Source organism: Muntiacus reevesi, chromosome 8 (assembly GCF_963930625.1).
Source record: "Muntiacus reevesi chromosome 8, mMunRee1.1, whole genome shotgun sequence".
In the NCBI taxonomy this organism is placed as follows: domain Eukaryota; kingdom Metazoa; phylum Chordata; class Mammalia; order Artiodactyla; family Cervidae; genus Muntiacus; species Muntiacus reevesi.
Window position 1 is genome coordinate 65,294,030 of NC_089256.1, and position 24,788 is coordinate 65,318,817.

The following is a 24,788-nucleotide window of genomic DNA, read 5'->3' on the forward strand; positions in this document are numbered from 1 at the left end:
AGGAAACCGGCCACACCACTTGGGCGCTCCTCAGAAGTGTGCTCCGGAGTCCAGGCGCCGCACCAAGAAAACGAAACTGCCCGGGGAATTAATGTTTTTCTTCTCCTTCTAGCAGGAAACGAGAGAAAAAATAGGAAGCAAAAGCTGCGCGCCGCGCCAGCAGCTTTGGCCCCCCAACCCGGGACGCGCAAGCTCCAGGATCTGCGCGCGCCCGCGGCGCGTCCCCGCCGAGTCCGCGCGCCTCGTGCCTCGCGCCTTGCGCCTCGAGCCACGTCCCCGCCCCGGCCCCGCGCGCCGCGGAGTTGGCTGCTGGGCGGCGCGGGCCTGGGTGTGGTCGGCGGATCTCCGCGGCGCTGGTCTCCGCGGTGCACTGCGCTCTGCACGCCGGCTTCGCGCGCCAGGGGCGGCTGAGCGCCTAGCCGATCTCCGCACCCCCCGTCCACGCGGGCCCCAGCTCCCTCCAGGTAGGCGGCGGCCGCGCGAGCTGCGGCTCGTCGGGGCGCCCGCGGGGGCAGGAGGCGCCGCGGTTCCTCCCCGGCGGAACCCGGCCCGGGAGGCGGCGCGGGGCCGCCCGGGCGGAACCCGGCTCGGGAAGGCGGCGCGGGGTCGGCGAGGTCCCTCCTGACTCGAAGACTGGGGACTCCGGGAGGCGGATCTTGCCTGAGAGGGACGGGGCGGGTGCGCCTCGATGGCACTCCGCTGGGGTGCGGGGACCGCCGCTCGGCCGCCGCTTCGGGCACTTCCTGGGCGGCTCGGACCTCTGGCTCTGGGCAGCGAGGGGGCGGTCAGTGGTCCTTGGCCTCCAGACCCCTAGTTCCTCTCCGCGCCCGGAGGCCCCTCCGGGACACTGGAACGCGAGCTCGTGTTTGTCCCGAGAATAGCGGTTATTCCAGGGCTGCCCAGAAGGGTTATTGGGTGGTGAGCGCTGGGAGATATAAAAGTTCTCTACCGAGTGCTAAAAATGAGTCCAGTGCTTTCATGTTAGATTTATTTTGAAAAGGATGTGATGCTCAATATTTGGTGGATATTTGGTGGAGGTGGGGATTAAGGATTTTGAATACTTGTAAGTTCAGTACATGATAAAATGTTTTTTCCTTTTCTCTCCGTAGTCTTTTTCTGCTTCGAAACACAAACGATTGCCTTGTAGTTTTATTGCTATCTGGTAGAAGAAGATAGAATTTCCCAAAGTTTAAGAACAGACTTTCATTTGTTTATGGAAGCAGTGCTTTGTTATTTTGCTTCTCTCTCTTTCTCCCTTTTCCCCCCACTCCTTCCTTTTCTCTTATTAAAGGGTGTGGATGCGTCTTTCTCCCTCCACAAGCTCTATCTGTGGATTAGCACCCTACTGGAAAGTTTTCTTAAGACATTTCGGCATTGCATTGTTGATGCATTCTAATTATCTTAGTATTGCAAACTGAGATTGTGACCTTTAAGCACATCTTCTAGAACAGAAATAGACCACACACCGATTATTTAAGATGAGAGAGAAGTCATTACTAGTCGGCGAGGAAAACGACGGTCTGTAGGATAAAATTGTATGTTTTGAGTCTCATTGCTGTTGTGCATATTAAGACTCTCACGTGTGGGGCTTTGGGGTTATTACTGATTCTAGGCTCTGAAAGTTTATTGCATTTTTCAGTATTTAGTTAAAGGTCATTTAAGACTTTCCATGTTACATTTTGGTTTGTAGATTAATTTGAAACTTAATTAACTTAAATTAATAGAAACTTAAAATATCACTTTCTTCAGTGTCCTTAATTCTCTTGTGTGTATACGAATTTATAAAATTATAAGATTGGGTAATATTGCTTGTAATACATTTATGTTCATTTGTTTGTGAGCTGTAGGCATTCCTTAGTTTATTTTGAGTTGTTAGCAGTTAACTTGCAGAATAGTTTCTATTATTACTTTCTCCAACTTTATTGAGATATAATTGATACAATTAACATATAACATTGTGTAAGATTAAGGTGTACAAAGTGATCGTTTGATATATAAATTGCAAAATGATTATGGATGTTAAGGTTAGTTAATACATCCATCAGCTCCTGTAATTAGCTGTGTGTGTGTGTATGTAGGGTATTTAAGATCTGTTCTAGCATCTTTCAAGTATGCAATGAAAGTGAAGTGAAAGTGTTAGTTGCCCAGTTGTGTCTGACTGTTTGCCTCCCCATGGACTATAGCCTGCCAGGCTCCTCTGTCCATGGGATTTTCCAGGCAGCAGTGCTGGAGTGGGTTGTCATTCCCTTCTCCAGAGGATCTTCCTGATCCAGGGATTGAACCTGGGTCTCCCCCATTGCAGGCAGATTCTTTACCATCTGAACCACACTGTAGTCACCATGTTGTACATTAAGTCCCCAGAAGGTATTCATCTTATAACTAGAGGTTTTTAACGTTTGATCAACATCTCCCTAGAATGGTTTCTTTTAAATCATTGGCACTTTAGTATGTCAGCACATATTTTTACACTTTTAAAAATAGATTCTGGGACATTCTGAAAATTGAGGATTGGAATTATGTGGACATTTTTTTTTCTTAGCAAATACCACCTGCGTATGTGCATGATCAGCTGTGTCCAACTCTTTGTGACCCCATGGATTAAGTAGCCCACCAGGCTCCTTGTCCTTGGAATTTTCCTGGCAAGAGTACTGGAGTGGATTGCCATGACCTCCTCCAGGGGATCTTCCTGACCCAGGAATCGAACCCAAGTCTCCTATGTTTCCTGTGCTACAGGCGAATTCTTCACTGCTGAGCTACCCAGAAAGCCCCAAATACTGCCTGAGATGGTGTGATTTCACTGATTCCTTTCAGGCATGTTATCGTAGCACTTTACCTTGTTAATCTGTGTTTATTATAGGAACTGCTTATTAAACATATGTTCTGGGCCAGGTACAAGAGACACAAATTCGATCCCTGGTTTGGGGAGATCCCCTGGAGAAGGAAGTGGCAACCCACTCCATTATTCTTGCCTGGAAAATTCCATGGACAGAGGAGCCTCGTGGGCTACAGTCCATAGGGTCACAAAGAGTCGTACACACCCGAGTGCACGCACTCATCTGGTCCAGGGGCAATGCTGTACATTATTCTGTTTATGTCCTATGTTAACATGGTAAAAGGGACATTATCCAGTTCTACAGGTAAGAAAACTGTGGCTCTGAGTTGTTAAGTAATAACTTGCCAGTGGTTATGTAGCTGTTAGGTAACTCATTTGGGATTTAAGGCCAGACCTCTCTGTGAAGTTTATGTTCTTCCCTCTGTGCCACACGACAGCATCAGGACATGAGGAGTAACCCTGTTACTCATTCGCATATTAGTACATTTTCCAAGAGGTTCCGAGAGATGTGAGTTTATTTTTCTAGCGTGATCGTTATTATCTGTCATTGCTATTATACAGATCCTCATTTTAGTCATTCTTTTCTCACCTCTTTTCCTCTTAAATGTCTAGCTCAAGTTTGAAACTTCCCTCTTGCCAGGGCAGAATTTCTCCTACTGACATTAATAGGTTGTAATTGTTTAGTTTCTAAGGTGTGTCCAGCTCTTTTGTGAGACTCCTCTGTCCATGGGATTTCCCAGGCAAAAATACTGGAGTGGGTTGCCATTTCTTTCTCTAGGGGATCTTCCTGACCCAGGGATTGAATCCATATCTCCTGCATTGGAAGGTGGATTCGTTATTACTGAGCCACCAGGGAAACCCAACATTAGTATTGTGTTAGCTTAATTATCCTTCTAAATAATAACCCTATTTTTGTGTGAGTTCTCTAGAGCCATAGATATTAGTAATTTGGAAGGTTACAAACAGGATGGCAATCTATTTTGGAATATGGGAATCCTTCAGTGTCCCTCAAATTAAACCAGAAGGAATTTTGATGGATATTTCCTTCTGTAGTTATCCTATCCTTTCTACATCTTCAATTTCAGTTTCTGTGGAATCATTTACATTATAATGCAAACATTCTGTTACATCTTCCATCTTAAAATTCTTTCTTGATCCAGTATTCTGTCCCATTTCTCTGTTCCACGTGGAGAAAACATAATATTTTGATATAGCAAAAGTAAATAGAGAAGAGATAACCAGAAACTAATTAGTTACCTACGGGGAATGGGTAGGAACAGAGTAAAAGGGATGGTGGAGGGAGTGGCTATGCTCTGATTACACCTTTTTATGTAGTTATGAGTTTTGGAAACTTTTTAATATTTTATATTTTTTTTAAAATGAAATTAACAAGGTTGGGAGGGTAAAGAACTTCCAAAATTGAATACAGACAGCAGCAGATGAACTGACTATACTTTAATAACAAATTCTCAGAATAAAAAAAATGAATCCAAGTAAACTTTTAACACAGAATTTGATTATATACCTTTAACTTAAGATAAAAGGACTGACAAAAATAAAAACAAGAAATTTGAACCAGGTGTAGTAGGCTGTTATGTATAGTGGTAGAGACATAGCAATTTTACAACTGTTCTGTGTGTATTGTAGGACTGAGCAAATGAGTAAATTCCTTGCTATGTTGGGAACTAGAATTTTCACTGTAGAAGCAAAATAAAAATAGGAAATAAAAGAAGGCAGTGAAGACCTCAGCAGTGTTGGATGGGAATTAGAGTTATCCATATGAACTTGTGATTAAAATATCCATTCATACAGACATGCATATAATTCCTAACTGTGTAATGAAAGGGCTAGAACTAATGGCACTCTAGTAGCAGTGAGCCAAGCTAGTTTGCCCAAATCTAAATGGCAAATTCCAGGGCTCAGTTCAGTTCAGTCACTCAGTTGTATCCGACTCTGCGACCCCATGGACTGCAGCACGCCAGGCTTCCCTGTCCACAACCAACTCCCAGAGCTTACTCAAACTCATGTCCATTGAGTTGGTGATGGCATCCAACCATCTCATCCTCTGTCGTCCCCTTCTCCTCCTTCCGTCAATCTTTCCCAGCATCAGGGTCTTTCCCAGTGTGTCAGTTCTTTGCATCAGGTGGCCAAAGGATTGGAGTTTCAGCTTCAGTATCAGTCCTTCCAGTGAATATTCAGGACTGATTTCCTTTAGGATGGACTGGTTGAATCTCCTTGCAGTTCAAGGGACTCTCAAGAGTCTTTTCCAACACCACAGTTCAAAAGCATCAATTCATCAGGGCTCAGCTTTCTTTATAGTCCAACTCTCACATCCGTACATGACTACTGGAAAAACAATAGCTTTGACTAGACAGACCTTTGTTGGCAAAATAATGGTTCTGTTTTTTAATATGCTGTTGAGGTTGATAATAGCTTTTCTTCCAAGGAGTAAGTAAAGTAAGTAAAGTCGCTCAGTTGTGTCCGACTCTTTGTGAACACATGGACTGTAGCCTACCAGGCTCCTGTGTCCAAGGGATTTTCCAGGCAAGAGTACTGGAGTGGGTTGCCGTTTCCTTCTCCAGGGGATCTTTCTGACCCAGGGATCGATCCTGGGTCTCCAGCATTGTAGACAGATGCATTACCGTCTGAGCCACCAGGGAAGCCCCTGCAAGGAGTAAGCATCTTTTACTTTCATGGCTGCAGTCACCATCTGCAGTGATTTTGGAGCCCAAGAGAATAAAGTCTCTCACTGTTTCCATTGTTTCCCCATCTATTTGACTTGAGTGATGGGACCAGATGCCATGATCTTAGTTTTCTGAATGCTAAGTTTTTTAAGACAACTTTCTCACTCTGCTCTTTCACTTTCATCAAGAGGCTCTTTAGTTCTTCTTCGCTTTCTGCCCTAAGAGTGGTGTCATCTGCATATCTGAGGTTATTGATACTTCTCCTGGCAGTCTTGATTCCAGCTTGTGCTTCATCCAGCCTGGCATTTTGCATGAAACTGAAACTGCAATACTTTGGCTACCTGAAACGAAGAGCTGACTCATTTGAAAAGACCCTGATGCTGGGGAAGATTGGGGGCAGGAGGAAAAGGGGATGATAGAGGATGAGATGGTTGGATAGCATCACTGACTCAATGGACATGGGCTTGGGTGGACTCCGGGAGTTGGTGATGGACAGGGAGGCCTGGTGTGCTGCGGTTCATAGGGTCGCAAAGAGTTGGACACAACTGAGCGACTGAACTGAACTGAACTCTGCATATAAGTTAAATAAGCAGGGTGACAATATACAGCCTTGACCTACTCCTTTCCCGAATTGGAACCAGTCTGTTGTTCCATGTCCAGTTCTAACTATTGCTTTTTGAAATGCATACAGATTTCTCAAGAGGCAGGTCAGGTGGTCTGGTATTCCCATCTCTTGAAGAATTTTCTACAGTTTGTTTGTGATCCACACAGTCAAAGGCTTTGGCATAGTCAATAAAGCAGAAGTAGATGTTTTTCTGGAACTCTCTTGCTTTTTCAATGATCCAACAGATGTTGGCAGTTTGATCTCTGGTTCCTCTGCCTTTTCTAAATCCAGCTTGAACATCTGAAAGTTCACGGTTCACCTATTGTTGAAGCCTGGCTTGGAGTATTTTGAGCATTACTTTACTAGCATGTGAAATGAGTGCAATTGTGCGGTAGTTTGAGCATTCTTTGGCATTGCCTTTCTTTGGGATGGGAATGAAAACTGACCTTTTTCAGTCCTGTGGCCACTGCTGAGTTTTCCAAATTTGCTGGCATATTGAGTGCAGCACTTTCAAAGCATCATCTTTTAGGAATTTAAATAGCTCAACTGAAATTCCATCACGTCCACTAGCTTTGTTTGTAGTGATGCTTCCTAAGGCCCACTTGACTTTGCATTCCAGGATGTCTGGTTCAAGGTTAGTGATCATACCATCATGGTTATCTGGGTCATGAAGATCTTTTTTTGTATAGTTCTTCTGTGTATTCTTACCACCTCTTCTTAATATCTTCTGCTTCTGTTAGGTCCATACCATTTCTGCCCTTTATTGAGCCCGTCTTTCCATGACATGTTCCCTTGGTATCTCTAATTTTCTTGAAGAGATCTGTAGTCTTTCCCATTCTGTTGTTTTCCTCTATTTCTTTGCACTGATCACTGAGGAAGGCTCTCTTATCTCTCCTTGCTATTCTTTGGAACTCTGCATTCAAATGGATATATCTTTCCTTTTCTCCTTTACCTTTTGCCTCTTTTCTTTCTCAGCTATTTTTAAGGCCTCCTCAGACAGCCATTTTGCCATTTTGCATTTCTTATTCTTGGGCATGGTCTTGATCACTGTCTTCTGTACAGTGTCATGGACCTCTGTCCATAGTTCTTCAGGCACTCTGTCTATCAGATCTGATCCCTTGAATCTGTTTCTCACTTCCACTGTATAATCGTAAGGGATTTGATTTAGGTCATACCTGAATGGTCTAGTGGTTTTCCCTACTTTCTTCAATTTAAGTCTGAATTTTGCAAAAAGGAGTTCATGATCTGAGCCACAGTCAGCTCCCAGTCTTGTTTTTGCTGACTGTATAGTGCTTCTCCATCTTTTGCTGCAAAGAATATAATCAGTCTGATTTCGGTTTGACCGTCTGGTGATGTCCATGTGTAGAGTCTTCTCTTGTGTTATTGGAAGAGGATGTTTGCTTTGACCATTGTGTTAGAAAAACTTTGTTAGCCTTTGACCTAATTTGTTTTGTCTTCTAAGGCCAAATTTGCCTGTTACTCCAGGTATTTCTTGACTTTCTACTTCTGCATTCCAGTCCCCTGTAATGAAAAGAACATCTTTTTTGGGTGTTAGTTCTAGAAGGCCTTGCAGGTCTTCATAGAACTGTTCAACTTAGCTTCTTCAGCATTACTTGTTGGGACATAGACTTGGATTACTGTGATATTGAATGGTTTGCCTTGGAAACGAACAGAGATCATTCTATCTTTTTTGAGATTGCATCCAAGTCCTGCATTTCGGACTCTCTTGTTGACTATAATGGCAACTCCATTTCTTCTGAGGGATTCTTACTCACAGTAGTAGATATAATGGTCATCTGAGTTGAATCCACCCATTCCAGTCCATTTTAGTTCACTGATTCCTATAATGTCGATGTTCACTATTGTCGTCTCCTTTTTGACCACTTCCAATTTGCCTTGATTCATGGACCTAACATTCCAGGTTCCTGTGCAGTGTTGCTCTTTGCAGCATCAGACCTTACTTCCAGTTCCAGGGCTTGAGAAGGGAAAATACAAGATGAGGATGGAACACAAAGTAAGGAAGTGTTTTTTAAAAAAACGGGGGCATGTCAAATCTGAGAGAATATGGGGATCAAAATGAATAATAGCAGTAATGGATTATAACTGATTGAATACAATCAGAATCCACAAGTCCATAATAAATAAATAAGAAAAAAAGGGAAAAACTCTTCCTGGTAGATGGCCAGTAAAAACTGTAGAAGGAACGGTAGTTAGAAAAGTCACTCGTTTGCAGCCATCATGGTAATACCGAGTCAGGCAAATGATACTAATGGAGGAAAGGATATTACTACAGTTTTCAGTGGTCTCTCTTGAGATTAATGACCAATGGGGATACAGTAACTTTACAGTGGAGAAGTCTGTCTGGCATCACCTCAACCAAGTGATCAAAATTAATATCACCAGTAGTGGGAAAAACATGTTCTTCTTGACACACTTGAACTGGGGAATGTCATTACTTTCCTGTGGTATTTCTAAAATGCATAACCAAAATCTAATCACAAGGAATCAATCAAGGGCCCTTAATTGAGGATTGTTCTACTAAGTAACTGGCTTGTACTCTTCCAACAGGCTAATTTTGTGAAAGACAGAGAAAGGCAAAGGAACAGTTTCAGTTTAAAGGAAGTTCAAAAGACCTGCAAATTAAATTCAGTGCAGAATGCTGGATTGGATCTTGAATCGGAAAATCCACTCTAAGAACATTACTGGGTTGTTGGCAGAATTTGCATATGTACTGAATATTGATTAATAGGATATCAATGTTAAATTTCCTGAATTTGTTCATTGTACTGTAGTTACAGGGCTTCTCAGATGGCGCTAGTGGTAAGGACCCCGCCTGCCAATGCAGGAGACGTAAGTGATGTGGGTTCGATCTCTGGGTTGGGAAGATCCCCTGGAGGAGGGCATGGCAACCCACTCCAGTATTCTTGCCTGGAGAATCCCGTGGCCAGAGGAGCCTGGCGGGCCACAGTCCGTAGGGTCGAGAAGAGTCGGACACGACTGAAGTGACAGCACAGCAGAGCACTGTAGTTAGATAGGAAAATGCCCTTGTTCTTGGAAGATGCACAGTGAATTATTTAGGAGTAAAGGGTCAAAATACCATTTGTTTACTCTCAAATGAACAAGCAATAATGATTATTACATATAAAGAGAGCAGTAAAGCAAATGTGACAAATGTTAACAGTTGGTAAATCTAGGTGAATGGAATGAGTGTTCACTATGGTAGGTGGTGGTCTAGTAGCGAAGTCATGTCTGAGTCTTTCTGACGCCATGGGCTATAATCCACTAGTCTCCTCTGTCCATGGGATTCTCCAAACAAGAATACTAGAGTGGGTTGTCATTTCCTCCTCCAGATGATCTTCCTGATCCAGGGATTGAACCTGAGTCCCCTGCGTTGCAGACGGATTCTTTACAGAGTGAGCCACCAAAAATTTTCAACTTTAAGTTTGAAATTTCAAAAACAGGCAAGTTAAAACTTGAAAAACTAATAAAGCTACTTTGTGTTCAAAAATTTTTCAAAGATTCCATTTCGCCTGTGTCTACTTCTCAACTCCTCACTTCCCATTTTCTTCTGATCCTACTCCAGAGACTTTATCTCTCCTATGCTTCAGAACCATTCTTCTCATTGTCATCAGGGATGGCATTCTTGCCAAATTAGATCTCTCAACCACATTTGACAACTCCTTCCTTAGGGAAACATTCTTTCCCTTGACTTCTGGAACACTAATTCTGATTTTCATCTGGCCTCACTGGCTATGGCTTGTAATTCTTTTCCAACTCAGTTAATGATATCACCATTCACCCAGACGCTGAAGTTTAAAACTCCTAAGAATGATCCCGATTCACTCATCCTATATTTATTCCTCCATTGGCAAGTATTATGGGCTCTATCCTAAAGAAGATCAACCCCGAACATTCATTGGAAGGACTGATGTGGAAGCTCCAGTAGACTGACCACCTGATGCAAAGAGCTGACTCCTTAGAAAAGACCCTGATGCTGGAAAAGATTGAAGGCAGGAGGAGAAGGGGGCGACAGAGAACAAAGTGGTTGGATGGCATCATGAATCAAAGGCCATGAGTTTGAGCAAACTCTGGGAGATAGTGAAGGGCAGGAGAGCCTGGCGTGCCGCAGTTCACGGGGTCACAGGGTCAGACATAACTTAGCGACTGAACAGCAATGGGCACGGACTTAAAAATCATTCCAAATTTGTCTTATTTCTTAATCACTTCCACTCCCACTCCCCTGTGTCAATCCACCGTCTTTCCTGGCCCAGACAACTCTAGTGGCACCTAACTGGTCTTTCAGCTTCCAGTCTGTGTGTCTCCTGGCAACCAGCATGAACTTTAAAAGGTATGAGTCAAATTAGATTCTGTCTCCCAGTTAGCAAAACCCATTAGTGTTAGATAAAACATGAAGTCTTTATTATGGTCTGGAGACCCGTGTATTGCAGAGTTACTCCTGCCCACCTCTGCATAGCTTCTGCTTTGTTCACTCCCCTCCAGTCTTCACCTGTGTCTCCTGTTGATTCAGCTTGCCAGGGTAGTTTCTACCCCAGGGCCTTTGCATTTTACTGTTTCTTGTGCTTGGAGTGCTCTTCCCCTTTTAAGGCATGGCTCGTTCACTCATTTCATTCAAGTCTTTAACTGAGATTAAATTCTTTAAAAATACCTCTCCTGGTCATCCTGTAACTTCTTTTTTTTTCCCCCCCTGCACATTGCCTTACTTGAAATTGTTATTTATTGACATGCTTTATTATCCTCTCCTAGACATACGTAGAATAAAGCTCCATGACCACGGGAAACTTCGTTTTGTTTACAGCTGACTCTCTGGAGCCTGGATGTGCCCTGCATGTGGTTGGAACTCAGATATTTGTTGAATGAATGAATAAATGCATTAATATTGCCAGCTTTCTGGCTGTATTTTATTTAACGCTTTTGCAACTGAAGAAGACTGTCTCAGGGAACATCAGTGCTGTTTAAAGTTTTTTGGTGGCCCCGCTCAAGATTCTCTGGAAGGGAACGTTTTTCATCTTTCTTTTGTCTGCCCTCTGGTGGAGGGAATACTCAGAAGCAAGAGATGAGTAGAATGGGTGGGTCCGTAGGAAGAAGTAAAAGTGGACCAACCTTGATTACAAGCTGGACAATTAATTTTTAAACTACAAAAATTTGAAAATTTTAGTAAGTAAGCCTCAAACTTAACCATAATAAGATTGGAAAGAATGAAAAGAAAATAGGCAGTAGTTAAAGAAATATCTGGCTTAGGATGAAAAATGAAACAAGCTCCAAAATGGTTTGATTACTTAAAATAATTTCTGCTTAAATATGCTTCCTCTCTTAAAATATTTTTAACCTTTGTCCATCTTTTAGTTCAAAGACATCTTTTTCTCAACTGTGCTAATTATTTCAACTAAGCTTTGTAAACTTTTCCAGTTGTCAGTAAACATGTGCTAGAGGAAAAGCCAGTATTCAACCCCGAACAGCTGGGTACTAGAGGCAGCACTTTAATTACTGCGCTTCGTTACAGCCATCCTACAAATGTCCTGTGAATGGTGCAGGCACCAAACACTTTCCTTTGGTGTAATAGTTACGAACCAAAAAACGCTGGGTAAGTTCACAGCTTGTGTTCCTCAGTACTGTTTTCCTGGTTTGCGTTATGGGGAGCCTCTTCTAGAATTGCTGAGAATTCTATCTTAATTTGTTTTGAAGTAGAAGTCACATTAAAAGAGTTCAACACTTGGGTACTGTTGCCTTCCTAAAATAATATGAAGTTTCTCTTAATGTCCATAGTTAATATTTAAGGCAGTATACAGCTTAAAATTTTTTCCCAGTTTTGCCTTTGGCTGGCCAATTGATGTATATTTATAATTTTGGGTTATATAAACAGTTGGATGATGACTGTCTTTAAACATTCACTGTTTTTGTTTTTTTTTAATCTTTTTTTGCTGCACAGGCTTTTCTCTAGTTTGCAGTGAGTGGGGGCTGCTCTCCATTGTGATGTGCAGGCTTCTCATTGCGGTGGCTTCTCTTGTGGAGCATGGGCTCCAGGGCGTCAGTAGCTGCAGCTCCTGGGCTGTAGAACAGAACAGAGGCTCAGTAGTGATGCACAGGCTTAGTTGCTTCTCGGCACGTGGGATTTTCCTGGACCAGGGATGGAACCTGTGTCTCCTGCATTGGCAGGTGGTTTCTTTACCACTGAGCCGCGAGGGAAGCCCTAAACATTGATTCTTCCTCTTCAAAAATGCCATGTTTTTAGAAGTTTTACTCTTTCTTCTTCATCTAACTTTTAATACATTTTTAACTATAGAGAAATAGAATCTATACCATAAAATGCATACACTACTTTGGGAGGGACAAAGATGAGGACAGTGGTCCCCATGCCCAAAGAACTAATCACCTCTGGGCTCTTCCATAGGAATTTTTGGTATTTTTTGTTATGATGACTTTTACCAATGGCTTGACTCAGTTTTTTTCCCCTTCAGTTTTTATGAGTTCCCCACCTAAACTCCTTTACCCAGGAACTGTTTAAAATGCAAAAATTGGGCATTAATTCCTTGGTTTGTGAAATTAAAAACCCAGTAATGCAACTAAAGCTGAATGAGTCTTTGTTTATCCAGCTGGCATGTGACATAGATTATACATTGTATTTAGGATAGTTAACATGACTTATGGTGACCAGTTTTCAATAAGAAAATGATTTTTAAGCATTTTTTACTTTCTGGGCTTCTTTTAATTAAATTATGTATTTACATGGAAAATGGTAGACAGCTGATTGCTTAAGGAAGTTGAAATTTGTCAACAGGGGATCTTCATTATGTGCACTGCTTACTAAATGGGCCTCTAGGGAACTGTTAGGAGGGGGGGAAAAACTTTTTTCTTTTTTTAAAAATTTGTTTATTTTTTAATTGAAGGACAGTTGCTTTACAGATGGGAATAAACTTTTTGAAAAATGTAGTCTTCTTGTCATTTGGTGTAAAAAAGCAAAAGCAGTCTGTATTTTAAAAGTTTTAAACTTAGATATTAGTTTTCATGGTTATGTGTTAACCTTTACCTATGGGAATTAAACTTCATCAACAAAGGATTTCATTATGTTTATTAATAATTAATGTGCCACAAGGGAAGATCTGGGGCAGGGAATAACTTTAAAAACACACACGCAAAGACTCCTCCATGCCTTAAGATACAAGAAAGGAGAGAAATGTTTGTATATAAATTCCCCCCTTGGTATAACTAATCTTTTCAAGAGGGAGCATCTTTGTATATTTCCAGGGATGATAGGCAGGTTATGATGAGATGGTGAAGCATTAGGAGCAATGTGTGTTTCCTTAATGCTGCTGAAGAGCAGTATTGGCATGTGTGATGGTAGGTGTGGCAGGATGAAAACGTCCGTAGGACAACAGAGAAGTAGAGTAAAACTGTGGCTATGATGCAAATGTAACTAAGAGCAGAATATAGCGTTCAAGGCACTTGGTGGAGATAAACCCTTTATTGACTGATGGATTTTGAAGACATTTTATTGTTTAGTCACCAAGTCATGTTGGACTCTGTTACAACCCCATAGATTGTAGCCCACCAGGCTCTTCTGCCCATGGAATTTTCCCAGGCAAGAATACTGAAGTGGATTGCCATGTCCTTCTCCAAGGGGTCTTTCCGACCCAGGGATCGAACCTGTGTCTCCTGCCTCAGCAGGCAGATTCTTTACCACTGAAGCCTAGAAAAGCATTTGAGGACGTTACTTGGGATGGGGAACTAGGAATGGAGTGGAGTTCCAAATAAGCTAGTGTAGGTTATTAATTAACTGTTGGTCTAAACCCAGGACAGCAATCATATGACTTTTTGGTGAAGTATGATCCTGAATTAGCATTGGTAATCAATATCATATAAGTATACTTGCCGTTTTTTTGTTTGTTTGTTTGTTTGACCATGCTGTGTGGTTTGTAGGATCTTAGTTCCCCGAACAGGGATCAAACATGTGCCCCCTGCAGTGGAAGCGTGTGGAGTCTTAACCAATGGACCACCAGGGAAGCCCCACACTTGCTTCTTAATTAGTAAAACGTCAGTGTTTTATCTCATGGGTAGGCATAATAGTTTTGCATGTGTCCATGCTAGTCACTTCAGTCTTGCAGCCCAATAGACTGTAGCCTGCCAGGCTCCTCTGTCCATGGGATTCTCCAGGCAAGAATACTGGAGTGGGTTGCCATGCCCTCCTGCAGGGGATCTTCCCAACCCAGGAATCGAACCAGGATCTTCTGTAGCTCCAGCAGTGCATGCAGATTCTTTACTGCTGAGCCACTGGGGAATGAAATCTGCATTGGGAGAAAGATACTGAGTGCTATACTCATATTTCTACTTCTTATTGGTAACTTTTAAGATATTTTATGTTTATAACTCTGAACATATGGAATTGTAGCTACCTATCTATGAATATGTTAATTAAGCAAGTCACATTTTGTGCTTTCCAGCCAACTCAGCAAATGAGCTAGATCATGATAGATGTGTGTTAGGCACTCATAAAAATTTGCTGGATGAAATTCTGATCAGTTGTTGTATTTTCATCCCTAAGTGGTAAGATTAATTAAACCAAGATTTAAGTGGTACGGTTAATAAAACCAGTTAAACTTGGTTTTATATATAACCAAGAGTAATATGTAACCAAATCTGGTAAATTCAAGGTCTTGTTTCTGGTAAAATAAAAGCAAATTATGTGACTTTAAAGGGTGTAAGACTGTGAGTTAGTGATACAGATATGAACTATGCATGGTCCTGTTCAGAAAACCCAAGAGGTGATAACACTTGAGTGAAGTTATATGAGAAAAGATAGGCTGATATGGTTATGATCTGTAATTTACATAATCATAATTGATTTTTCTAGTGTTTTGTTCACAAAGCCTTGAAGACACTAAAACTAGAGGAGTCTCAACTTAGAGAAAATAGTTTGAGGACTAAATAAGAGGAGATACCCTACTAGTTTACATCACTGACAGTGAATTTACAGAACTAGTTACTTTAAGAGGTGGTTGTTGTTTGTTATTTAGTCATTAAGTTGTGTCCGGCTCTTTCCAACCCCACAGGCTGTTGACCACCAGGCTCCTCTGTCCATGGGATTTTCCACGCAAGAATACTGGAGTTAGTACTATTTCTTTCTCCAGGGATCTCCCTGAACCAGGGATTGAACCTATAGCTCCTGCACTGGCAGATGGATTCTTTACATCTGAGCCACCAGGGAAGTCCATTACAGCTAAAAATACAAGCATGCTGAAAATGGTCTCAGAATGTATTGCATTAAGTTTAAGGGAAATCCTTACTGTGTGGAGTCCTATCACAGTCTCATGAAACATTTGGTTTTGGTGACATAACACTCTAATTATGTGCCTTGTGGCACTTACCATCCTAATATAATTATTCTTAACTTTGTTGTGAGAAGTTGAATTTTTCTGATTGGGGTTACTATGTCTGGTCCAGAGTAGATGTTTAATAACATGTTTGTTGAGTGGAAGAATAAATCACATAATGGTTTCAATTGACAGTAGTTGTAGTCGTCTCATTTATTATGTACTTAGGACTATAGATACGAATATGAAAAGCAGGAAGAAAATTCTTTTTATGAAAGCCTTCCCAAAAAGTTAACTGGAAAAAAGCTATACCTATTTATTTAAAACTTCCATTGTGTCTTTATATATGTATGTGGAAATTTAAAAAGGATATCCTGAAAGAATAGAAACATCCACTCTATATTTATTAATATAACATGTATTGTACATCAGGTTTTCATGTAATACCCGGTATTACAGTAATTTTGATTTGTGTTAGCTTTGCCTCAAGACTTCTTCCCCTTCTTTTCTATTTTCTTAAGGTTAATTTTAAATTAAAATTTTAATGTAATTTTAGTTTAAAAATTAATCTTAAAGAACTTAGGGTTAAATGCTCAGCTTTTATAAACACCAAATAGGCTAAGACATTGCATATGTCACACACATTTAATTTATAACACGGATGTAAAAAATATGTAGGAAAAGAAATCCATTTGCTTGTAATTCCATGAATTTCTATTCCTTTTAAACATTTTTATGCATGACATTTTATGGGGTCTTGAAATTTACCATCTCAGTTTAGGTTTCTAAATGATGATGTAGCCCATTCGATGACAGAGCCACAAATTGTGATCCAAAGTGTTCACTCCAAGTGAATCTGTTTGTGACACTTGGATAAGGAACTTGGTTTCTTGGTTTCTTTCTTCAGGCAAGAATACTGGAGTGGATAGCCATTCCCCTCTCCAGGGGATTTTCCTGACCCAGGGATTGAGCCCTGGTCTCCCGCGCTGTGGGCAGATTCTTTACCGTCTGTACCACCGAGGAAGCCCCATTAAAAAGAGGTAGTGGCTGCCCCCCGCAAAAGAGAAAATCAAGATTTTGCCAGATGGATAGTTTCCCTTGAGGAAAAGGAAGATAACGCCTGAACTACATCAAGGAATTGTTAATGATTTCTTTGTAAAAAATATTTTACGTTGAGAGTGTTGAAATAGGAAATTTATAGAGAAACCTCGCTTTTGTTTCCCTTCTATTGCCTCTTTTCTCATTCTCAAGTTGCCCTTCAGGGAAACAAAAATTAAAACATTTTCATGTTTCAAATATGGGGAATAGTTTTGCTCTGTTTTAAAACCAATTGGAAGGGGAATGATTTCTTTATTTATGTATTCCATCTATTATCTTTATTTTTTTAAGTATGTAGATGTTTTGCTTAACCAGAAAGATAATATAAATGTCATATAGTGTTTTTAGGAACTTCTTCATGCATGAACGCACATCCTTGAACTTTCCTCCAATCCAATGGTTTTATTTTATTTATTTATTTTTTCAGTGGGTTTTGTCATACATTGATATGAATCAGCCATAGAGTTAACACGTATTCCCCATCCCGGTCCCCCATCCCACCTCCCTCTCCACCCGATCCAGTGGTTTTAGACAAGAGTTTAGCACTGTGGTTCTCGGATTCCAAGAGGCATCAGAATCACCTGAAGTGCTTGTTAAACACTGGTTGCTGGGCTCCACCCTCGGAGTCTCTGGTTCTTTAGGCCTAGCAAAGGGCCCACCAGTTTACATTTCTGACAAGTTCCTCAGAAAAAAAGCTGATGCTGCCGGTCCTCACCTTTTGAGAACCAGTGATTAGGCTATTGGGTTAAATCAGTGGCTGTCAACCATGTTTCTTTCCTTACACACCTAATGGATAAAGCATTGATTAAAATCTGAAATTCCTCAATCTAGTAGTGACAGTATTGGAGTGGGATGGGCAAGGTACTGTTGGAGAGGCAGGTGCTGGGATCTTCAGGAGGTGGGTGTAGTTGGAGGTAGCCCTTCAAAGGACTGAACGTTTCCTCTCCCTCTGTGACTCTCTTTCCCTCCTCCATGCCTGTTAGAGAGTCCTGGTCTGTGAGTGAGAGTGCAGACGGGATAGTAGTGTAGGTCCTCTCCCAGCAAACTTCCAGCCCCTGGGCTCAGTGAGGAAGCAGTGATGCTTTTCAAGGAGTCGAGGTAACAAAGAAGAAGTGACGTTGCAGGAGAATTAAGGTGCTGAGGCCTTGAACAGAATTCTTTCTGGTGATAATTATATTTTCCTTTTTTTAAAAAGTATTATTATATCTGTTGACCCATCAACAGATGTGAATATGAACCTGAGTCGTGTTTACGATTATAGAAGTGAAGTGAAGTTTCTCAGTTGTGTCTGACTCTTTGTGATCCCATGGACTGTAGCTTACCAGGCTCCTCTGTCCATGGAATTTTCCAGGCAAGAGTACTGGAGTGGGTTGCCGTGTCCTTCTCCAGGGGATCTTCCCAACCCAGGGATTGAACCCGGGTCTCCCACATTGCAGACAGATGCTTTACCATCTGAGCCACCATGGAAACCCTATGATTGTAACTTCTTCATATATTTCCTTTGTTAGGCCAAATTAGCTCTGACTTAAAGTTCTAAGGATGTTTGTTTATATGTATTATTTAATCCCTGAGACAATCACTTGGAGGTAGATACTAGTGTCTCCACTGTCCAGATGAAGAAATTGAGACTCAGAAGTTAAAACATTTTCTGGGATCACACAGTAAGTGTAGTCATACTCCAACACTTACTAGGTTGTGTGAACTAGGATGAGGTTCATAACTTCCAAAACATGTAGTTTCCTCATCTGTAAAATATGATATTAGCACTTACCTTCTGAGGTTGATTTGAGGTTGTTAAATGAGTTACTGTGAAGAGTTGTGAACAGTGCATGACACGTAGTAAGCACTCAGTAAATGTCATCTCTTGGTTGGCTAAATACTAAGGATCTTTTAGGTTCAGGGGTCACCCAGGTAATCTTCCTCCTGTATATTATTATAGGTCAAAAATCTCTTTATCAGCTCACCTGGTCTGTGTGCCACAAGATTTGAGAATCATGAATCTAAATGGGGTAGCTTGGCTTTTACAATGAGAAGGTGAAGGCTCAGAATCAGAATTTGGCTGCTTATACTCAAGAAGTTGATTTATGTCCCTGGCCACATGTGTCTCCCTCTCTCTGTATCTGTCTCTGTCTCTGTCTCTCATAGCCACCAATTTTGTAAGAAATTATTTGTTACACTGTAGTGTATTTGCTGTAACTTATAATAAGACAATGTGCCAGTAAATTTGGAAAACTCAGCAGTGGCCACAGGACTGGAAAAGGTCTGTTTTCATTCCAATCCCAAAGAAAGGCAATGCCAAAGAATGCTCAAACTACTGCACAATTGCACTCATCTCACATGCTGGCAAAGTAATGCTCAAAATTCTCCAAGCCAGGCTTCAACAGTATGTGAACTGTGAACTTTCAGAAGTTCAAGTTGGATTTAGAAAAGACAGAGGAACCAGAGATCAAATTGCCAACATCTGTTGGACCATCAAAAAAGCAAGAGAGTTCCAGAAAAACATCTACTTCTGCTTTATTGACTATGCCAAAGCCTTTGACTGTGTGGATCACAACAAACTGGAAAATTTTTTCAAGAGGTGGGAATACCAGACCACCTGACCTGCCTCGTGAGAAATCTGTATGCAGGTCAGGAAACAACCGTTAGAACTGGACATGGAACAACAGACTGGTTCCAAATAGGGAAAGGAGTAGGTCAAGGCTGTATATTGTCACCCTGCTTATTTAGCTTATATGCAGAGTACATCATGAGAAATGCTGGGCTGGATGAAGCACAAGCTGAAATCAAGATTGCCAGGAGAAATATCAATAACCTCAGATATGCAGATGACAACCACCCTTATGGAAAAGAAAGTGGAGAAGAACTAAAGAGCCACTTGGAGAAAGTGAAAGAGGAAAGTGAAAAGTTGGCTTAAAGCTCAACATTCAGAAAATGAAGATCATGGCATCTGGTCCCATCACTTCTTGGCAAATAGATGGGGAGACAGTGGAAACAGTGGGTGACTATTTTTCTGGGCTCCAAAATCATTGCAGATAGTGACTGCAACCATGAAATTAAGAGACGCTTGCTCCTTGGAAGAAAAGTTATGACCAGCCTAGACAGCATATTATAAAGCCGAGACATTACTTTGCCAACAAAGGTCTGTCTAGTCAAAGCTATGGTTTTTCCAGTAGTCATATGTGGATGTGAGAGTTGGACTATAAAGAAAGCTGAGTGCCGAAGAATTGATGCTTTTGAACTGGGGTGTTGGAGAAGACTCTTGAGAGTCCCTTGGACTGCAAGGAGATCCAACTAGTCCATCCTAAAGGAAATCAGTCCTGAACAGTCATTGGAAGGACTGATGCTGAAACTGAAACTCCGATACTTTGGCCACCTGAAGAACTGACTCATTTGAAAGTACCCTGATGCTGGGAAAGATTGAGGGTCGGAGGAGAAGGCGATGACAGAGGATGAGATGGTTGGATGTCATCACCGACTCAATGGATGTGAGGTTGAGTAAACTCCGGGAGTTGGTGATGGACAGGGAGGCCTGACGTGTTGCACTCCATGGGGTCACAAAGAGTCGGACAGGACTGAGCTTAACTAAATTGAACTGAACTGATAATGAGACTGTGATTAATCACTGCATAATAGGTTGTACTTACTGGAAAAGTGTTCCTTTCTTGGAAATGCCTCACACATCTTTTAGATAAACTGTTATTTGCTTTTAAAAAAAAGAGTCTTACCCACAATTTGGAGATCCAGAATGCTTTGAAACTGCAGGGTTTTTTGTGTGGTTTTTTTGGTCATGTATCATTAGTGGCAAAACCTTGTGTGATTTGATCTCATTTGAAGGCACAGCCTAACTTTTGAACTAATGTGAAACTGTTGCTAGTGTATCTTTTTTCCCCACTTGATTGTGAAGATACTTATATTTTGCTGCAGAAATACTCCTTCTGGATTATGTGGGTGCTGCCACAAAGTCCAGTTGGGGTGTTATGAAATATGTGTTGAATATACCTTTTAAAATCTGAAAACCTTAAAAAAAGTCTTTTTAAAATCTATAAACTCCCAGATTCTGAATTGGCCCTTAGGGCTCAGGATAATGGATTATGGACCTAGGTGAATGTGCACTTAAACGTCTGTTTTCCCTCTTAGACTTGTCGACTCCTGGAGAGCTAGGCCTGTATCTAATTCTTGGCATATAATGGGGATTCAGTAAATGTCTGGTGAGAGATGAACTATGCCAGAAATACCAGTTAGGTAAAGGGAAACAGACTTGAGAGCAGCATCTTATTTGTTCCTGGAGCACAGACAAAACAGACTCCCTTCAGTTCATAAGAGGCTGAATTGTGTTACTTTGGGGGCACTTAAAAATGCTCAGTGTAATGAGAGATTTGGTAGCAAAAATAAAAACTCAGTGCTTGTATTGTGTCAAGGATCTCTTCTGTTTTCTTCTGTGATCCACTTGTCTCATACAACTCTAGATTTTTGACTCACAAGGAAAGCCACATGGAGTATTTGTAATTGGAAGACTGCTTGGGGTGGGTAAGCAAATATGTTTTTAAATTCCTTGGAGAGAATGATTATAAAAACTTCTGATTTTTATATGATTATATGAATGATTATAAAAATAAGTACCTTAACTAATTCATTATGAACTTATGGGTTTTTTAAAAAAGTAAAGTACAGGAGTTATGATTCAGGATTACAAAGAAAAGCAGAACATTAGAGAATTTAATTATAAAAATAGCAAAGTTCAACTTTTCTGATAAACTCTAGTAAGTAAAAGTAGTTTATACTTAAACTTTTAAAGTACACTTTAAAATATTCTTTCATGCCTTAACATGAGCTGCCAAAATCCATACAAAAATTATTAGTAGGTAAGAAATACTTGTATGTCTTTGTCTCATATGGGTTAAAATAGCTGTTTGCTAACACAGCAGTATAATTGTACAGTCTACATAATGCCTTGCTTTAGTAAAAATTCTGTGGACATTTTAAGAAATGGAGAGAGGAGAATGTTTGAATTATGCAACTGTATTTTTTTCCATTTCATTTAATAAATTGGCTTGGGTACAATAACCCATTGGTATTTTTTGATATTTGTTACTGGTACAGCTGAACTTGTAAAAAGATAACTGATAGGCTGCCTTCTGCTCAACTAACAGTGCTTTCACTATGTGATCAAGTTGTGTGAAATGTGTTAAATGAATAAGATATTTATGTTGAAAAAGAACTTAGTCAAGAAGTTAGAGTAATTGAAAGAGCACTATGCTTATATCAAACTAATTTCTGTTAAATTATTAGTTTCAAATTGCTTTAGTAACTTCAGTACCATTTCAGAGACTGTGATAAACAACTCCAATTGGATCTTGAGTAAAAATCAGCATTGGTGAAATTCCTTGACCATGCCTTTCTGATTATTTTTAAGTTTTTGTAAAGGAAGGTAGAGATAGCTCCTATGTATCTCATACACTTCTGTAACTTCCCTTCCCCCCAGGAGGGAAATTTCTTAACAGTTGGTTGAAGATAGATCTGGAAAGCAAATATTTAAGAAATGAATTGGAGACTGGGGGCAGGAGGGAAGAGTCCACAGTGATGCAGAGAAGGAATAGTCAGTGAAGTACTCAGAAGATCTAGAAAGTGAGGAGTCTGGAAAGCTATTGGAGTAAAGCTTAAATAAGAAGGGATCATCGTTAGATTCAGCGGAGAGACCTAATGAAATGCCCTTGCACGCAGTCAAAGGAGAGTGGTTAAGACTGGCTTCCAGAGTCACACAAGCTTGGATTCATGTCCTAACTTTGCTTCTAATCTTAGGCAAATCGTTTAACCTAATCTCAGCTTCTTTTTGTCTTTATTTTTATTTCATTCCTTTACTTTTATTATGTCCCAGTGGACTTAAGGTATGTTAAAAAGTAAACTGAGTCATACTGAAACATTGAAGATTATTTTGTTTGTTTTCCTTTTGAGCAAAAATTGATTTGGATTGGGTACTGCCAAACCAGAAGTGGTTAGGAGTGCTCGGCCACCCACCTATGGAGGCAGGGTTGAGACTTGTATAGAGAAGAGGAAGAAAGGGAGCGAGGGTGTTATTTGATTGGCTGTAGCTTACAAGGCTATGGTTTCTCCAGTGGTCATGTATGGATGTGAGAGTTGGACTGTAAAGAAAGCTGAGCGCCGAAGAATTGATGCTTTTGAACTGTGGTGTTGGAGAAGACTCTTGAGAGTCCCTTGGGCTGGAAAGAGATCCAGCCAATTCATCCTAAAGGAGATCAGTCCTGGGTGTTCATTGGAAGGACTGATGCTGAAGGTGAAACTACTTTGGCCACCTGATGCGAAGAGCTGACTCATTTGAAAAGACCCTAATGCTGGGAAAGATTGAAGGCAGGAAGAGAAGGGGATGACAGGATGAGATGGTTGGATGACATCACCGACTCAACAGACATGGGTTTGGGTGAACTCCGGGAGTTGGTGATGAACAGGGAAGCCTGGCGTGCTGCAGTCCATGGAGTCGAAAAGAGTCGGACATGACTTAGCAACTGAACTGAACTGAGCTTACATGGTTGCCTTATTTGGTACACTGGTTAGCTGTAACTGGTTGTCCTTAGGTTTTGATTTCTTGACCTTGGGGCATTTATAGGCTTAGGTTTTGGTTTGCTTACACAGGCTGCTTTCCAGGTGGCTCAGATAGTAAAGTGTCTGCCTGCAATGTGGGAGACCTGGCTTCGATCCCTGGATCGGGAAGATCCCCTCGAGAAGTAAATGGCAACCCACTCCAGTACTCTTGCCTGGAAAATTCCATGACAGGAGGAGCCTGGTAGGCTGCAGTTCACAGGGTCTCAAAGAGTCGGACACAACTGAGCGACTTCACTTTCTTTTTCTTCAGACAGGCTGCTAAGATATTAGAATCACCTCAGTCTAATGGCTTCCTTGTTTGATTGAATTTGTCCAAGAGTTGTATTAATTGTAAATATATTCTTGGATCCATGTATGATTCACTTTTATGTATTTGTATTTGCTTTCTTATTGATAATATAGAAACACCTGTAAAACAAATATCCAACTCAGGAATTTGTAAAATAACAATTGCTTGCAACTACTTGTATGTTTCTTCTTCCTGTTTTATCATTCTGTTGCTTCAAAAAAGTTTTATTGGATATGTATATGTTCCTAAACAATGTATTATTTAGTTTTAGTTGCTTTTGCATTTTGTAAAAGGTATTATGCTGGTATGTGTCTTCTGGAACTTGCTTTTTTCCTCTTAGCAGTATTGTTCAGATTTGTCTATGTTGTACATACCTATAGCTCATTCATTTTTACTGCAATGTAATAATTCACTGTAAAAAGAGTATAATTATCCATTTCCCTATTGGCAGGCAATTTATTGCTATTACAGGTAATGCTGTATAAATCCAGCTCTTGAGCACATGAGTACATGTACTTAAGTTTCTTCATCTACCCAGAAGTGGAATTAAATTATCAGATTGAAAGGTACACATAATATCACCCATGTTAGATATTGCCAGATTGCTTCCCAAAGAGCTGTTCCATCAGAATATGCTATCATTTTCCCACAGCTTTGCCACCTCCTGGATGAAGGGAAAAAAAATTCTGTTAATCTGAGAAGTTGCTTATTTTCATTTCCCTGTTAACTTGAGGTTGAGTATCTTTTTATTTGTATATTGGTTTCTACTGGTTTTCCTGCTGTGATCTGCTATTTGTATCTTTGCACATTTTTCTTTTGGGTCATCAGTCTATTTTATTACTAGCTTGGAGGAACTGCTTTTAAATTCTAGGTGCTGTGGATGTAAAACAGATTGACTGCCAGATATTTCCCTAAGAGATGAGTTTTTTGGATTTATTGTAGAGAATTGCAGTTCAGGGTCTGTAACCTTGGCAAATCATGTGCCAGTCTCACCGGGCAAGGAAAGGAGAACCGTTTTATAGAGTTGAAAAGGAAGTTGAGTAGGCTGTAGTAAACAGAACCCATGGCTTTCCATTGGCTGTGTCCTTGCTGGGAAAGAAGAATGCGTCTTTCCTTGGGGGTTCTGTGATGTCACAGGGTGCGAAAGCTCCCTCTTACTGTCTCCCAACTCTAATTAAATTTCTATTTGTTAATTCTTTACGATGTTAATCTTTTAGTTAAATTTTAGCTTGAAGCTGTCCTTTCTCACTCAATCTATGTCTTTGTTTTTTATTTTTTTTCTTTCTCTTTGATGTAGAAGATAAGTTCTTCTCATCATGCACATACTGTACTTACA

The 24,788-nt window shown here is 40.7% G+C and overlaps 1 protein-coding gene across 1 annotated transcript in view; it reads left to right on the top strand.

The window, feature by feature from the left end:
- The first annotated feature begins 251 nt into the window (after window positions 1–251).
- GNB4 (G protein subunit beta 4) overlaps window positions 252–24,788 on the top strand; it is a 67,490-nt gene continuing 42,953 nt past the window's right edge. The window contains exon 1 of the mRNA XM_065942779.1: window positions 252–464. The gene's annotated coding sequence lies outside the window, so the exon portion shown is untranslated. The remainder of the gene's footprint in view (window positions 465–24,788) is intronic.